This window comes from Anabrus simplex, chromosome X (genome assembly GCF_040414725.1).
Source record: "Anabrus simplex isolate iqAnaSimp1 chromosome X, ASM4041472v1, whole genome shotgun sequence".
Lineage (NCBI taxonomy): Eukaryota > Metazoa > Arthropoda > Insecta > Orthoptera > Tettigoniidae > Anabrus > Anabrus simplex.
In genome coordinates, this window is record NC_090279.1 from 223,091,472 (window position 1) to 223,109,972 (window position 18,501).

An 18,501-nucleotide genomic window follows, 5' to 3' on the forward strand; every position below is an offset into this window, starting at 1 on the left:
CTCTGGACATTCCGTCGAGTTCCATTCCAAAGACTGTCAACCTTCAGAAGAAGACAGGCAGCACTCAATCCAATACACCCGCACCACGGATCACCAGATCAGGTCGAAGGGTCACCTTCCCTAGAAAATACATGGACGCTGTCACTGCGGAGGGAGTGTGTGGCGGCCTCTAGTATCAATATGTGTGTATAAACTCATATTGTGTTATAAACTCTTTGAACTTTGTTTGTGTTTCGAAGACTTTTATATATTGATGTTCTGTGCTTCTAATATTATCTTTATTCTCTCTGATTATTATTCATGCTTTTACCTTCGTTCCCCACGATAGTTGGAGTGTTAATTAAACACATTAATACACCATCCCTGTTCTATTATTCAAGTACATAATCATCATCAATAACCACAAAGTGTACAAGAAAGAAGGGACGTTACGCTTGTATAAGAATTATAAGATCTGTTCAGATCATTTCCAGGCCAGCGACTTTAAAAATCCTCGACTATACAGCCAAGGGTATGTTACATTTTAACTCTAATTGTACGTAAATATTCCTCAAAGCATCACTATCGACAACATTTTCAAACTTTTCTTTCTTTTATCGCTCTTCTCAGATTAAAGCCGGGATTTTATAGATTTTCTTTCTGTTTGTAGGTTTCATGTTAAGAGGAAAATTGTCCAGCTATTAAATGTTAATTCATTGCATCATATGTGTAAGGAATGTGCCGATATTTTTATTGACAAATGTCTTAATGTGATACATTGTTTTTAAATGAGGAAAAAAGACAAATCCAACCGTAAGATTTCAGGCAGGTATACTAAAGCTAAAAAAGTAATGCATAAATGAAAGATCAAGCCATTTCACAGCAGTCCATTTCACACCTTGTTTATATGTCTAATTTCAGTCTTTAAATAATAACCTTTTAAATAATTCTTCATTCATTTATCCAGAATTGGTTTAGCAACTTCGAAGTTAATATCTCAATACCACTGTCTTTCTAGACGTAATTTATTTATCCATTTCCGTATATACATTTCCATTGATATTTGAATTTAGCGCGATTTGTTCAGGTCAAGTCACTAGGAGCGCCACCGTCGAATTGTCTCCCATTTTAGCAAGGCGAAATCCGTAAGTGTCGTGTATTGTCTCTACTGTATTTGGTATGAAGGATGGGATCGCTAATCGCTATATATTACATTACTGTATATCTTTCATTGTGGTGGTTCTGCAGCTGGGCACAGGGGGGTGACAGTCGCATAGATCCTACGCTTCCGAGGGCCAGCTCAGACTGAGTAACTTTGACCTACGACCGCCGTGCGCCGCTTTGTACCTTACGTCACTTCACCAAGGCTCACATGACAAATACGGGAGCTCCTATTGGTAGAAACATCTCCCGATTGCTATTGGTCGATTTAAGTTTGAGAAAATCCTCGTCCTGCTTGAATCAATGACGCCGCTCTGCACTTATTCTCTTTGGCTCTGCAGATCGTATTATGGAGCCGCGCCTGGATGACACTGAGCTCTTCTTCAGCTACCTAAGACGCCAAGCAAAATACAATGACATTATGGTTCGTGTGGCGAAAGAACAAACAGACTGTAAAGGCTGTTTAGAACATATCTCTTCTCCAGCTACTCAAAGTACAACATTGTGTCTTATTCCTTTTCAAGATCGAGGAGCCCTCAGATACCGAAAAATCATCTTCTGTGGCACTTCTGCAGTGAACGACGAAATTTGTCACCTCCGCTACGCAGTACTTGCCCCAAGGAGAGTTACTAAAAGGTGTACTTTTTTTTTTTTTTTTTCGAAAGACATGGTCAACAGTGAAATTAAGTGTAGAAAGTGTAAAGTCGACAAACCACCTCTTTTTCTACTATGAACATTTCTGAGACCTCTATTAGACAACATTGCTTCGAGCCACTCGAGTAGAAGAGAGAAAGTTTTGAAACTTGACAAGAACCCTTCAATCACATATCCAGGCCAATGAAGCACTGCTCTATAAATAAAGTAGTGTCAATACTCTCAAAAACATTCAGTTCTTTTTATTTAGGATATAATTTACTTATTGACATATACGGCCATGCGAATACAAGGGGGCAAGAAAGCAATGAATGGTAAACTAGGATGCCACCCGATTCCATAAGTGCATTAGTACGTCGGCATTGCATTGTGCTTATAGCTTGCAGTGGTGTCGCTAGCCGGCCTTTGTCTTGGTATTGGTATCCAACTGATGAGCCTATGTCGCACTGAGGTGAAACACTGATAATTTTTTGACGATTGAGTTTCCTGAATTTTATTTCGCTATCTCAATCGGAAGCCATATTTTTGGTAATGTTACTGTTGATCAATGTCATGAGCGAACATTATTGTAGGTCTTGACGTTTAGTTTTCTTCCTACTCTGAAATGCCACTCTTATCATAGTTGGTACAGTAAAACTGAATAAAACGTACATGATTGGAAATTGTATTCTCTATAACTTTTTATGTATTACTTTCCGATAAGACCAAGGTGCCTTCCCCTAAACTACCATTTCATACAGGGTGAATAAAACTGTTTATAGCTTAGACTGTAGTTTCTTGTTCCCTGACTCTATATACCGATATTTATTAAATTATGTTTACCCATTTTCTCGTGGCTGGGCATTGGTATGGACTTTGCAAAAAAAATACAAGGTCATGTATATCTCTATTATCATAGTCGGTACAGTAAAACTGTATAAACCGGGCGAGTTGGCCGTGCGTGTAGAGGCGCGCGGCTGTGAGCTTGCATCCGGGAGATAATAGGTTCGAATCCCACTATCGGCAGCCCTGAAAATGGTTTTCCGTGGTTTCCCATTTTCACACCAGGCAAATGCTGGGGCTGTACCTTAATGAAGGCCACGGCCGCTTCCTTCCAACTCCTAGGCCTTTCCTATCCTATCGTCGCCATAAGACCTATCTGTGTCGGTGCAACGTAAAGCCCCTTACAAAAAGAAACAAAAACAAAAAAATCTGTATAAGACATAAATGATCGGAAATTTAATTCTGCATTCCTTTAGTTATGTAGTAGTTATCAATAGGACCACTAATAACCTAAATATTTGAGAATTAAATTTTAGGCCTTCATCTAAACTACCATTATACTCAGCGTGAATAAAATGATGTATAGCCTAGATTGTAGTGGCTCATTCCCCGACTTTACGTACCGTAATGGAATAATATCAGTAAGTTAATTTATTGAATTTACCACCTAATCAATACAAAATGTCATACTTTGGTTGGTTAATATGCCAAAGTAAACCAACTAAAGTATGACATTTTGTATTGATTAGGTGGTAAATTCAATAAATTAACTTACTGATATTATTCCATTCAAGTATCATCAATACGGATCAAGAATGATATTTATCACATTTAATTAATGTACCGTACCAATTTTTCTTCAATTCTCTTCAGCTGTTTTCTCGTGATGCGTGTACATACATACAGACAGAAAGCACGGAAAAGTAAACAGTGCATTTCCTTGTTACTCTCGACAGAAGTACCATTCTGTTATTCTGAGCAATGTACAGGCAAAACTCTTATTTTATGTATATAGATGTAAACGCTTAATTTGGTAGTCAAACTGTCAACGAAGTTAAAAATGTGTGTTGGAGTTGACACTTTAAATCTTGTAAGAGTGCTGGTGTTGAAGCAGTAGAATTGGACTATAGGCCTACCCAGCTATTGCTTATTTATGAATTATGTACAGAATTGCCAAGGAGTTGGGGGAACATCCTTCAGTGCTTGTAGTGGCTGCTATAATTTTAAAATGATGTTAAAATTTATATGACGGTATGGTACAATATGTCTGCAGTGTTAAGAATCGAGGGTTTTGAGAAAAAAGCAGCAATCCAGAAAGGAGTGAGGCAAGGTTACAGTTTGTCGTCTCCACCCCCAACCTCCTTCCGTTGTTTATATAGAACAGGCAGTAAAGGAAATCAAAGAGGAATTTGGGAAGGGAGTCAAAATGCAAGGAGATTTGCTGGTGATATTACAGTATACAGTAGGGCCTACTCATTTTCGCGCAGCGTCTGTGTGTTGTTACATCGCCATGATGAATTGTTAGTTGTGTAAAGAACGTTGCGCTCTGTGATTGGAAGTGACAGTGGGTCTTGTGACGGAGGAAAAAGTGTTTATAGTGGAGGATTATTTTCGCTCGTATGGAAACGGTTATCAAGGTGGGCCGAGTTTAAAGTCAGTGGTGGAACAATAACGTGAACACCTAGCTACACAGTTATGCTATCAATTGTTAAAAAATTTGGTCGTATGGGTGGTGTATTGTGCCAACGCAAGGGAAGGTCTGGTAGGCCAGTAACTGTGTCCATAAATGAAAATCATGGATCTGTCCTCAATCAGGTGTTGCAGTCCCCAACGCAAAGTCTTCGGCGAACAGCTCTGAAATTAACCACCAACCCTACATCACTTTGACGATTGTTCAAAGACATAGGTGGACTTCCGTACCGAATACAGGTTGGGCAACGATTGACGGAGCACGATAGGCATGTCAGGGTGGAATATTGTGCATGATTTTTGGCCATGGTGTACGAGGATCCAGATTTCTTGTTCAATGTGTGGGTGTCCGACAAAAGTCACATTCACTTGGAAGGTTTTATCAATCATCGAACAACTCTCTTTGTTGGTTTCAAGGAGCCAGACACTAAAGTCCAGAAAACGCTACATAGTGTGCGTGTGACGATTTGGTGTGCAGTGTTAGGAAACGGTGTGCTAGGTCCGTATTTCATAGAGAATAATGATGGTGCACCTCTTACTGTTAACCAGGAACGCTATAGGAACATGGTGATGAGGCCATTTATTCAGGATCTAAGAAGGTTTTGCCATGCCAGGAACATGCAGATGAATAGACAGTGGACCTGCCACACCGCTCGACAAGACTATGCTGCAAGAAACCTTTCCAGGACGAGTAATTTCCCACGGGGCTGAGTTCCCCTACCCATCACATTTCCCCGATCTCACACCACCTGATGCTTACGTGTGGGGAATGTTAAAGGAGCAAATTTTCAATTGTCCAGATCTACCCAAAACTGTGCCTGCATTACGTCAGAAGATCGTCTCGTTCTTCGGGACTCTGCAGCAACCTATGTTCCAGAATGTGTTGGAAAATCTGCGTGATTGTTATGAACACTGTCTACAGCGCAATGGAGCACATTTTGAACATTTACACTATCATCTCGATAAGTAAGGTAATGACAATAAGACTAACATAATTCCCAATACTGTATACTATCTGAGAACGCTGATCTTCAGAAATTGCTGAATGGTATGGACAAGTCTTGGGTAAGGATACAAGATGAAAATAAAGAAGTCTAAAGCAAAAGTAATAGAGTGCAGGTGATGCAGGAAATATTAAATTATGAAATGAAGTCTTAAAGGAAATAGATGGATATTGTTATTTGGGTAGTAAAATAACTAACGATGGCAGAAGTAAGGAAGGCCTTTCTTAAGGCAACACTCCGGAGATAGAAATCTGTATTTTGGTCAATTTGGTGAGATTTTTTTAATGTCTGAAATTGAAAGGATTTAGTTTCATTTTCCTTTGTCACGAAGCTATTCTGCTGAATTCAAACAATTTATCATTAATAATGCTTTGTTTTACACAAGTCAGCAATTCACACTCCACTGAATATGGGTGTGTTGTTGAAAATTGTGCCTGTGTACAGGAGACTAGCATGAGAATCCATTTTAGCAAGGTCAGTACTACAAAGACACAAAATGCAAATGAAAATCTCTACAATGTTATCTGATCAAAATGCCCAAAAGAAATCTTTGTTTCTAGGAGTAAAATTGTATTTGCTGTGTCAGAAGCAATATCATTGGTCAACCAAGGACAATATAATACTGAAGTTGCCAAAACTCCAGATAGGAGTCCGATGTGCGAAGTGAAGGGACTCCTGAGTGAAACAAAGTGTCTGCCGTTCTTTGGAGAAGGAGAAGAAGAAGACAAGCTTCCAGAGTTGCTAATATTCGTGCAGAAGCTGCCAAGAAAGAAAAGGAAGGAGAAGCATACAGTTCTGGTGACTGGTGGATCAGGAAGAAAATGTCACTAGAACTTTGCTTTAATTTTCCTGCCAATTGTAATTTTACATTTAAATCCCATTTTTCTCCCCTAATATTCTGCCAAATGTAACAACATTTGTATGGTATATGTATCACAGCTATATCAAGAAAGCTGCATATGGAATTTTTGATTGCAGAACTTTTTCAAGTAGTAGGGATTTTTAAGTCCACAATTTTAGAATGTAAAAATTACACAAACTTTAGTACGATATATCTCGTTATATAAATTATGTACAGAAAAGTGCTTTTAAAAGAAGTATTATCTACCTAATTAAATTTACCTTAACATGTTAGTTAAATTTCATGATAAAAATGGAATAAAAAATTTCTAAACATTTGTTTTTAAATTTATTTTGGAAAAACTGAAAGAAATGTACGTGATATCTCTACTTTTATGTAGGTGACATTCCCACAAAATGCTGTGAAAATCCATGCATAAGGTGTGTGGACGAGGACTAGTACTGTTACAGAAGGATGCTGAAAGAGTGATGGGTAGATCGAATCACCCTCGAATTGGTGAGGGGAGAATTATTTGGCTAAATTTGACCAGAACATGGAGAGCTGGATCAAACCATTCTATGGACTGATGACTCAAAAAAACATGTTTCATTTTACTTTGTTTTTGGGTTGGGGGAATAGCAAATATTAGTATGTGTAGTTTTGATGATAAGAGTACTAATATAGACATGGAGTTGACACAGGTGCCTAGCACTTCAACATCCATAGCACTTGTAACAATATTAATAATACACAATAGGACCTTCTAGTGCATGAATTATTTTCCATTTGGTGAAGAAAATTTCAAGCTTTAACGTTCAGCTTGCGTTCAGTGTATACCAACAATTCTTAACGGGGGCTATGTGATGTGGTTTGCCATAATGGAGTAGAGTCGACAGTCGAAATTACTATCTATAAAATAATTGGAAATTCTAAATGGACTATTAATTATCTTATGAATGACCAGGTTTTATACGGCATTTGAATGAAATCAAAACGGGTATTCTAACCATATTGAGTGCAGTTGTACTTCAACATCTATGGATCTGCGTACTCTTGGGATAGCTACATACAACTGTCCAAAAGTGGGGAGATTTATCCCAACTTTAATGTTTATGCTGGTGACTTATTCATTGTGACAGAGAAGGCTAAATTTACAGGAAATTGCCTCCATTTAAGAACGAATTGTATACACAGGTGCTAAATCCTCCTTGATTAAAACACTTTCTTCCTGAAGCTCAGTCTGTCTGAAAGTCTGCATGAACGATATTTATGTGTAGCTTCCATAAATTCAATCTCTTTCTATTGCACAAACCAGCTTTATTAACTTCATTAACATTATGGAGTAATGATAATGTACATTCTTTGGTCACCTATCAAACTATTCAGAACCTATACTTTGATGATGTTACCAGTAACTTGTTCGTTTCTTGGGCAAAAAAAATTTACTACTTTGGATAAATGAACTCTGACTTGGACAAAAAGAAGAACCAAGTGGATCTCATACAATACTGTTTTGAAGAATCTCAATAGTGCCATTTGGCTGAGTTGTCAGTTTTAGAAGCCATTCACTGAAGTGAATTCTTCATTTGGGCAATAAAGTAGATTATAAAAACTTGATAACAGTGAGGAATTAGTGCCAGGCACTGTCTGAAGCCTGCAGCAAGCAAGATCACATTTCTAGTTCATTGTAAGTAGCTGGCCTAATGTTGAAAGAGCCATGCTGTCTCATTTACTCCATATGTTCCTCATAGAGCCCTGCGAATTTAGAGTCGTATTTGTGTCCATCCTGTAACTCAATTCATCTTTCTCCAAACACACAGTTTTAGCTTCAATTTTTTTGTCTCTGTAACTGAATATTTTATCTTTGTCACTTTTGCCTTAGTTTATCTTTTCATCTTCTGCGTGGAGTTTTAGTGCATTGCATTTAAAAACAAATTGATTTTAACACGCAAAATTCATACAGGCTTTGACGATCGAGAATTGAAATGACTTGATACATGATAATAGGAAGGGAGAGGGTGAAGCCTGGTGCTGGCACAGAGCCTACTCCTGTTGAATAGCATGGAGGGGTCTGCTGAGTTACGTTTCCATCCGACGGACGAATCGCCATCAACAGTGCCATATGAGCACTGCATACAGGTTTAGAATTTAATCCAGGCTTAGTGATTAGAAATTGTATAGCCACACTGCAGTCCAACTGCACCACGTCTTGTCACCCATCCATTTGAAACATCCAGGCAACAATGAGCTTACCCTTTCCAAAGAGAGACTGTACGTTGGACCTCTGCTGACAGCTTCTGGAAAACTTAGAGATGTCCTTACATTGGCAAACGTCAAATGAACTTCCTTTTTACAGAACCCTTAGTTCATTAGAAGACGCAAATGACACAACCACCGAAAGTGAAAATAATGCGCGTAAAGAACTTTTTCATGTCGGCAGTTGTGGAATGACATCATTATCATTGTTGCTTCATGATGTTAAACTATGCTGTGTGTGATACTCAGTGAATAATACCCCATTTCAGTGCAAGGGGGAGGGGCTGTTTACGATTAAACCATTATGCTGCAATAAAAGGTCTGTTTAGGTAGTATGTGCTGTAAAGAAAAGAAAAAATAGTCAACATTCTGATTTTCTGGGAAGTTTCTTGTTGTTTCCCATAATTTTATAAAACGGAGCCACCCTATGTTTGCACTGGACCCTTAAAGTACAAAATGGCTGCTGTAGCACTACTTCTGCCACAAATGGTGTAGCCAGGTCACTGCTTTACCATCAAAAGAGGAATGAAGGAGAGAATGATTAAGACTACAGACAGTCACTTTAAAAGGTTTATATTTGTCTACTGTTACACCAAGCACTCTAAACATACAAATCTGGCAGTGGAAACTTTAGGAACCATTACATATTGTGGGGATATGTCATGTTGAAGTTGGCCCGGACACAAGCTAGAAAAGGTAAACAAATATCTGCAGTCTGTCACGGGCCACTCAGATTGTCGATTTAGCACAGACTGGCAGAAGAGAAGCCTCCCCAGCGAGAGGCAGTGCGTTTTAATGGTTAGCATACAAGCGTTCATCTTCTTGGGAACACCGTGGTTCAATTCCTTGTATGGCTGGGGAGGATCCTGGCCATGCCGTTATTGCTCAGAGGTGAGGCACATCAGGAATGTGAGGAATCGACTCTGCACATTACATCAGGAAGAGCCAATGTACAAGAGACGCACAAACAGAAACTAAACTAACCTCAAGCTCACTGGCAGGATCGTTTTCCTTTTCAACTCCAGATAAAGTCAAGATGGAGCATAATGATCCTGGCCCCAATTATGGTGCTGATACTCAGGTTGTAGTTTTATTGTCTTAAATCACCACTTCACTCAAAGGGTCACTATTCAGAACAAGTGACATCTACAGTCGGAACTTATGAACGAAGAATCGGCTGCAGCATGACATCTGCCTGCCGAGTGCAAAGCATGTGAGGTGCATGTACATCTATTCTGTCGTTTGATGCAAGGCAAACTTTGTTAATGGATATATCAAATACAGCTTTGTTAGTTAGTGAATAGCTAAAGATCTTTTTTGTAGTTTGTGATGATCTCTTTTGTGTGTTAAATATTAAATTGTGTTATATCTTCACTACTGCACAATGTACATGTTAACTCAGTCAACCCAAACACAAATTCAGAAAGAGTCCTTGGTGAAAAGTTCCAGTTCATACCACAAATACGCTCGAAAAGTGTTCAGCTCAAGAAACTAACAAAGACATGGTAGACTTAAGTAAATAAATTTCATTATTCGTCCGTATTGAACCAAGATTACAATTTATTAAAAATTTGTATCCTTGTATTGAATTGAATAAGGTGGATATGAATTTTTAATAAATTGTAATGGTAGACTTGTCGCAAAAGAAAAATTAGATGTGTCTGTTGTGAAAGATGCCAAAGGGATTGAGTTTTTAGAATTTTCCAAAAGTCAGCAAATAATGTATATCATTTTTAAAGAGTTACAAAATGTTTGTAGACAATAAAGGGAGGCAGTTTCAGCTTCTCTTTTCATACATAACATTCCCTGCATATATTTTTTTCAAAATTTGGTGACAAAAAGTTGGGGAGCAGGTATTATTTGCAGTAAAGTTGGTACAGTGTGTTCCTAACATATTGTACAGAAATACAGAAGCTGGTATTTTGCTACCACTCCGTTAGCAAACATGTTCCCGTCAGAAGCGAGAGGCATGTCATGTCAGTTTTCTCTGTGATTTCAGGAAAAATAAAGCTCATCTTGCACATCTTGGACATTATGGAAACAAAGAGCAAAGTTTCCAGAGATCGTAAACAGGATATGCAAATATGTGACTGTATGGTCGTGAGTGAAAGCAATAGGGAGAGTTATCATAGGTAAAATAGCATTCTGCTGCATCTCCCAGCCAATTATGAAGGAAAACAAATTGTTAATTTCCATAGATTTGTAATTGGTTTGCTCCAGAGAAATCTGACAACTTTGACAAAACCACCTATAAGTGAAGCCTCACAGGATTCTGCAACATGGCTGCCGGAGCAGAAACAAGTACTGCTAGTGAACATGATGTAGATTGTGGTGGTGCGAAGGCAAATGAAAACCAAGAGAAATGTCAAGTGATTTGTAGAATATGATTATAAACATTAAAATAAACTTTGAATGAATTCTTGGGCTTACTTTATTTGCCTTAACAGCTCACATTTTTGTTTTATATTTTACTTTTGGATTATGGATTTTTAATTGTCGTTACATTTCGTCTCATTTTGTGCCATTAGGGGCTGATGACCTAGATGTTAGGCCCCTTTAAACAACAACTTCCATTCTTTGTAAGCTGTCAGATTTTTTACATTGCCAGTTTACCTTTCTCGACATAGCCAATAGTGAAGCAATGCCCAGTTGTCTAAAATTAAAAGGCAGTCTATTTTGTGTACCTACTTATGAAAGTAAACATCAGTGGGAAGCTGCCAATGAACTTGAGGAACATCAGACTCTCAACTGCATTACAAAATACACACAACAGTTCATACAAAACAAGGACAAACATCTCAACTGAACAATGTTATCGTTATAAAGCCTTATAAAGCTTTTTTCAAAATATAACTAACGTGATTCGACTGAAGTGAGCTGAAAATTGCAAACAAATTACTCAGTTGAAGAAGATGCTGAGAAGTACAGTGAAATCCAAGCAGTCACCAGCAAAATGGCCATTACAACATGTTATATTGGGGAGGGAGAATAAATCTTATATTGACAACTATCGGTTCATGGCAAATGCACACTTATGATGTTTGTTTTCTTCTGCCACATTTCAAAATTTTGGCCAGTTTCCTTGCAGTTTTGATAGTCTCTCCAATCCTTAACATATCGTACATTGCTGAAAAGCAGATTCGTTGACTGAACATGACTGAAATCTAAAACCAAACTGAAGTACAGTGTTTTTGGTCAGACTGAAATGGTAAAGTCTGTATCCTGTAAAACAAACAATGCTGCCTCATTCTATGTCTATAGGTTTCCAACTTTGTTTGTTGCTAGGTGACTGAGGTTACAACAGGAAGACAAGGCACGCTTAGATTTAGGTTTAATTCAGTAACAGGAGTTGGCAACTGTTGTGAGTTGTTATTGTGGTGCACAAGTTTACTAATGAACATGCAAGTATGACAAAGAGGTTTCCTGAAGTACCGTTACCAACTTGGCAACATTTGCAAAGACTTAACCTCAAATTAGAGATGCAGCCACTTAATGCTCAGTTGCTTACTCAAGCCTTTGTAGTGTTGGCTCAGTTGGGCACACCTCTAAAGAACTTGCAGATCTTTACGCATTGCATTAAGATGTTTGACTTGAGTTGTTGTAATCCAGGATGAGGCACATCCGAATTTCTGCTGATCAATTTTATGGACAGATGGGGCAATGTTCAAACTAAATGAATAGCTATAATTGTGTTTATTGATCTGACTGTTCCAGGTATTGCTGTCTGGGATCGGATTAATAGGACCTTTTTCCTTTGAGGAACTCTTACGTCGGTAGCTTATGCTGCAGAACTATGTAGCGCAGCTCAAGTTGGTAGGTTCTGTCCTTCTAAAGTTCGCCTGTAGATGTCTGTAGATTTACTGGCACATAAGAACTCTTGGACAAAATTCCGGCAGCTTGGTGAGTCCGAAAACTGCAAAGAGCAGTTGATAAGACCGTAAAACCAATAACATTCATTAATTAGGATCTGAGCTTTCACTCTGTATGAGATGCCGTGTATGTGATTTTTAGATAAAGTGAGAATATATTTCATGTCATTAATTGTCCCTAAGAGTGAAACTGTTACGTATCGAGCAAGGCGGTGGCTTATCCCGAAAAAGTGTAGAATTGAGTTGGTTTGCTTCTAGGGGTCTCATTCAGAACAAAATTGTGTCTGTATACGAAATATGACCGGGATGAAAGGTGACCGTTAAAATGTGGGCACCTTATGGGGAAAATTGATCATTTCCAGAGAAAAACTACTTTTTCTTAAGGTGACTATTTTGGCAGGTTTCACTGTACTTTCATCCCTCAAGAACGTGAACAATAGCTGGCTACTTTTTACTGCTGTTCACTGCACACACAAATTACTCTGTTACAATGTTTTCTAAGCCTAATGTCATATAGATATTGTTATTTCACAAATCTTTCTCCTCATGGTAAACATTTTGAACAGTTGTTGCCAGCATTTTGACCTACTTCTGTAACTAGCCCACACACACTAAATGTAAATAATAAGCAAGATTAGTTTTACATTACAATAATGGAGGTGGCAGCACTTTCAGCTGTATTTTATTGCCTATAGTTTGAAAATATCGAACAACCTCTCATATTCCACATCTTATGACACTGGAACTTGACAGCCTCAAGTCTCGTGCAGTAAGAGCATTTGGACTAAACCAACTTCACCATGATTTTCCTGTCAGCATCAATACACAACTTATGATTCGTGTGTGTTAATCAAATCCAAACAGGTGTAAGAATTCCAGACAGCATAGAGTTCTCACTGAAGACATTGGTAATCATTTGGCATCTTGCACAGTAAATAGGAATTTATTATGGCTCTGTGGAAAAGTCTGCTAAATTGTTCCAGTGCATGGCAATAACTGATTGTGTGGCTAGTTTTAGTTCAAATGCTCCCTAGTGGCACGAGCTGAGACTCCACTATGTGACTTGATCGAGTGTGGAAATTAAGACACCACACCAATAGAACTTGAAGCTGTGGCCTTCCGAGAACTAAACAAAGGTGGTAACAGTCAGGGTTATAGTCATTATGTCTAGAACTCTGATAACAGCAGGGAACAAGATTCTGGTGAATATCATCCTCTGAAATGTTGCCTATTTGTTCACTTTAGTTTCATATTTTTGGTCTGCTCTGATGTTTATTGAACATCATTCCAGTCTATATCAGCACTGTCATGTCATATTTTCTTTATAATATTCGATATATTGATTGCCACCATTAATTCAGTAACCTGAAATCCCGACGAGATGGTAGTTTATAAGCTCAGCATGCACTGCAACTTCGACATGGATGCTACTCAGCTTCAACAATTTCTACAGCAATTCATTTCGTGGATACTCGATAGATTGTTGAAACTATTGATTCGAGGCCAGCAGGCAGCTGCTTTGGGCCTTACTATCCTTCCAAATTCTGACTCCTTCGCTCCTCAAAAAGAAAACTTGAACAATACGTGCAACGTTTTAACAACTACATGCAAGTGAAAAACAAACTTGACGACAAGGAGATGCGTGCCTGTATGTTGACCAGATACTACTGGTATGTCCTAAAAACCTCCTCAACCAAAATTTGACGAGGTTATCAGGTAACAGATCACTTATGTCCCAACTGTACACAATCTAAGACTCCATCGTTATCCGAATAAGTCGTCACCTTGAGGAAATATGTTGCCGGTTTCTGAAATGGTTTTGGTCTCTCAGTTTAGTTAAGGCATTAAAGACCCATCAATACGTGAACAAACTGACTTGACTCTTTCCAACATTAGAGATAATGCCTTTGCCCTGGAAACAGAACATCGACTGTAAAAGTTTCAGGACCACAGATACCGTCAATGTAACTCAAAAACAACCAATTCAGCCCTAGCTGGAATAAATCAATTAGTCCTCATTTTTTAAAAGGTAAATTTACATCAGGTAGGTTTAGACAATTGGTGGAGGTGATTCCTACATTGTGGCTGTCGTGTTGATCCACACACATCAGTGTAAGTCCACGTCCACAAAGTTCGGTTAACTGAAAGAAAAAAAGATGTAATGTTTGGCAGGTTGATCAACACACAGGGAGACGAATCCATTTCCAGCAGTGATTTGAACAGACTCAACATGGATATGTATGTTGACGGGATACTACTGACATCTCCTAACACCAACCAACACCAGTGTATACTAGGTCGGCAGCATCATTGGCTCTTAGTGTGATTCCAAACAATAACAAATTTCTACAAAAGTTCCTTCTCACTGAGCAACACACTCTAATGTGCATGGAGGAAAAGTATTTAGATCTGGCACCGGGTACGACCAGCTTGTTGTATGGTGAGCTTTCTTTCCCAACTCTGTACCTCAGTAATAGAGAATCCCCTTGTTTATGATGGCTACAAATGAAATTCATAGAGGAGACAATGTCCTGAAGTTCAAGCATATCTGTTTGACCGAAGGTTTTTTCGCCACATTCGAAACCTTACTTGTGCCGATGTAGAAGACAAGAAGTTTATGGAGAGCTGTAGTGAGTTGGGAATCAATTAGAGGAACATGAGATTCCACTCGATACAGCACAAGAGGGACATGTTTGTGATGATCTGTCAGTTTATCTTAACTATAAGGATATAACTTGCTCTCTATTTTCTAAGCCCAAAAACATTGTTTTTCCATGTAGCAGTTTGTTATTTGACATCACACGTATCAGGTAACCCTCAACATTTTGAAGTCAACTTTGCTTCCTAAAAGTGATTTTGATGAACAAAATATTACCTACTACTATTCGTTTCCGGTCTCCGGCATTGCACAAGATTTTTCTGAATGTAATAACATAAAATCAATTGAATCAATCATTTTACTCTGCTGTTTGGATCAGTGGTTTAATATACTGTTGATCTGAAAACATTATTCAACAAGTAGAGGAACAAACATTTCTAGGAATGGAATAAAAGTACGTTGAAATTGGTTGCATTCCAAATTTTACTAACTCACTTTAGTTAAAAACAAGGCCTGTTGTCATTAAAGCCAGAGAAGGTTGAGAAAGAGCAGGACAAGATCAATACCAGCGTCAATCACAGTGATGTGGTTATTCCCAAACTTTGTGTGGATTACAAAACTGCAGTGATCACTTGGTTGCAGTTGCACTACTTATTCCAAGAATTGATGAGACACTTAATGAACTGTGAGGTGCAAAGTGCTTTTGCATATTTCAAGCTGACAATAGTACAAACAATTTTGACGCAGAGAGGCATACAGCTCAATAACAGGCTTAATTTGGTAAAAATGCCGCTACGGAGTTTCACAGGGCGCTGGATCTAGTACTCTGAGGATAGTACGATATTATGATGATTTGACGGTACATGGGTCAACACTAGAAGAATGTTCCACAAATCTGATTCATCTCCTTGACACTTCAACTGATAAGAGTGGCACGTGTTTATTTGAACATGCCATCACTGTAAATGATATTGTTTAGTGCCCCAAGAAAATAGAAACTATTACAAATATTTCACAAACTCAGAACCAACAGCATTCTTGGGTCTAAGTTGACCCTGACTTGCAACGCTGGCATACTCTCAGATGGAGTTGAAAGACCAATTGAGTCGCCTAGGTGCAAAACTGTCCATGTCCTCCATAACCGGCTTTGAGAAAAAGTGGAAAAACTGTTTTCAGTGGGTAAATACACACTATACTGCACTGTATGTCGTAAGCATTAGTAAAAAAACCATTTGTGCTATTGACAAAAAACCATGAACTCAATGCATGTAAGATATATGGACTTGGACAGTTATGCATGCGAGTGAAATGGACATGGATAATTCTGAAAATGACTAGTTGTACATGAGGAGAACATAAAACTGTGTATTGAATTTTCATTTCTTTTAATATTTCTGAAGGTACATGGCGTTCAACTGATGCCCCTGACCCTCCAGGACTCACCACAGTGTTTCTCGAGAAGTTTTGAAACATCATCCAGTTTCTTGGCACAACTGTGTTCGTAATCTGTCCAAAGTGTTTTCCACTGGTAGCTTGATTTAAGCTCCCCTTTGACTTTTATAGCATTCTGAGGATCACTCGTTTTACTTTCGTTATCTGGAAGGGGAATGATGCTACGGGTTTTGTGATGTTTTGAATGGCTCCTTTCCAGTCAGCTACCTCTCAGTCTCCACCTAGAATGTGAAGGGTCCCATACATGTTGTGGTACTCTGATGGCTCAACTATCGCTTCTCATTTCCGCAGTTGCGTTTCGATGAGCCCGAAAGCTTTATCAGGAGGCACGAACGAATGTCCAGTTACGGGATAAATAACTTTACTCCTGGCACATGTGACACAGCATTGAGACAACTATTGTGTTCTTATTTTGCCCAGGGCATCCATCGGCAGTTAATCTCAAAGTCTGCACACTGCTCATGTCTGTATGGCACAAAGAGCTAAACATATTTCCTACTTTAATGTTCAATGAAGTGGTTAACCTTGATTTAAAGGAATCTACTACAATGGCAAAATTCTATAGGTATAATTGCCTACTGTAATAGACACTGATCAGGTATTTTTGAAAAGGTTAAGTTCTTTTGGTAGTCAAAGGACATTGTCAGAAAGTTGTCAGCAGTGAATAGAAACTGTTTGCTTTATGGTTATGAAGTCTCTTTTGACCCATAAGTTGAGCTTTCTTAACATCACACTTTTCAGTTTTGATCTGCTCCAAAACTCTGAGGCACATGGAACAAACATCTGGTTTTGGGGATCAAATCCAATGTTAAATTTTGTATTAAATATGTTCCAAAAAAAAGTTTGCGTGACTCGCTTTTCAGGAGTAACCACGGAATTGTAATATCACCACATCTTTCTAACGTTAATAGTCGCAGGTAAATACATGCAAAAGCTTTTCTCCCTGCAGTAATGTGACTCGTTTGGAACATACCTTTTTATATGAGCAATTACTTCCTGTCTTCATTGTCTGGCGATGTTTTGCACTCTTGCTTTTGAAACACAAAGAATGTTTCATGGCATACTTTCACTTTCACTGACCCACCTGGTACTTTTTTCATATGAAATAAGAGATTGTGTTGATTTGTCTTTCTCCCCTTCAACAAGATCTCGATACTTATGTATTTCAGAAGGAAATTATCTTGGTAAATTTTATCACACTTTGCATAAAAGCTCGTATGAAAAGACAGGCTGGCACAGTCCCATCCGGTTCGATGACCACACCTTGAAATGTTATTCTTATGCTCATATTCCACCATTTACTGCATGATGTAAAGACAAAATACATTCCTCTTCAGTTTTGCCATGTTTCGTTTCCACTGGTCTTCACGCGTACCCGCTTCCTAGGACGGTCAGGTTGTCATGCCTTAATTATGTTCCATAACTTATTTTGAAGAAAAATGTGTATAACTTTCAGAGTAAAATCTAAGAGACCACACAAGTACAATGCTTTTTTTTTTTCTCTCTTCGCTATTTGCTTCACGTCGCACCAACACAGATAGGTCTTATGGCGACAATGGGATAGGAAAGGCCTAGGAGTGGGAAGGAAGCGGCCGTGGCCTTGATTAAAGTACAGCCCCAGCATTTTCCTGGTGTGAAAATGGGAAACCACGGAAAACCATCTTCGGGGCTGCTGACAGCGGGATTCGAACCCACTATCTCCCGGATGCAAGCTTACAGCTGCGCGACTCTAACCGCACAGCAACTCGCCTGGTGGTACAATGTTTACATGCCTATGGTAGCCATCTTGCATTACAGTCACATGACTCCAGCCTTCAATGTGATTTGTCAAAAGAGACAAGGCAAGTTTTGCACCTAACTTACTGATGGACATGGACAGTTTTGAATCTAACTGCACTTTTCGTGAGCTGTTTTCCATAGGACATGAAGAGCTTTGAGCATAAATAGCATTTCAAGCATGAATAAAATGTCATGCTCTATTATGCAGAGTTGCCAACTCACTTTCTTTAAAAAGTGGACGTGGACAGTTTTGTATCTAGGCGATTCAATTGCATTTGTCTCGAGCACTAACAGAAATTACAGCCAGTTGGATGACAAGCTGGTCACGGTTGTGTCTTCTGTAGGTGTAGTTCAGTCACAGACAACCTCTCATTACCACAAATTTTTCACCAGGATTCCAAAATTCCCAAGATGATAAGTGCTAGATTATGATAGATTACATTCCCTGCAGGATTT